Source organism: Myotis davidii, unplaced genomic scaffold (genome assembly GCF_000327345.1).
Source record: "Myotis davidii unplaced genomic scaffold, ASM32734v1 scaffold900, whole genome shotgun sequence".
NCBI lineage: Eukaryota > Metazoa > Chordata > Mammalia > Chiroptera > Vespertilionidae > Myotis > Myotis davidii.
In genome coordinates this window covers 1,791,086-1,791,560 of record NW_006295185.1, presented here as the reverse complement: position 1 = coordinate 1,791,560, position 475 = coordinate 1,791,086, and the positions used below count along the sequence as shown (strand labels likewise).

General features: G+C 62.7%; 1 protein-coding gene across 2 annotated transcripts in view; it reads left to right on the top strand.

The window, feature by feature from the left end:
- FRMD7 (FERM domain containing 7) overlaps positions 1-475 on the top strand; it is a 65,023-nt gene that overhangs the window by 43,600 nt on the left and 20,948 nt on the right. The window lies entirely within an intron of this gene.

The window sequence follows — 475 nt, the reverse complement described above, 5'->3', positions numbered from 1 at the left end:
CAGCCAGCCTCGTCCTCCCACCACCCATCCCGATTCCTCTGTTCACCATCGCTGATCCATCAGAGCCTGCAGGCCAGGGGCAGGGACCAAGAGGTCAGCTGTTCAGACCACTCGCCAGTCCCCAGTCCTGCCCGGCCCAGCTTGTAGGCCGGGGACCATGGTTCCCCGTTCGCCCAATCAAAGTCTGCGGGCTGGGGGGGGCGGGGCAGAGGGACCGAGAGGTGGTCAATGCACCTCATAGGAACTGGTCAAGCAGTCATTCTGGTCAGTGCACGAAATTCATGCACAGGGGAGTCCCTTAGCCTGGCCTGCACCCTCTCCAATCCGGGACCCTTCAGTGGATGTCTGACTGCGGGGATTGGGCCTAAACTGACAGTCAGACATCCCCTGAGGGGTCCCGGATTGGAGTGGGTGCAGGCTGGGCTGAGAGACCTCCTCCCCCTCCCCCGTGCACGAATTTCATGCCCCGGACCTC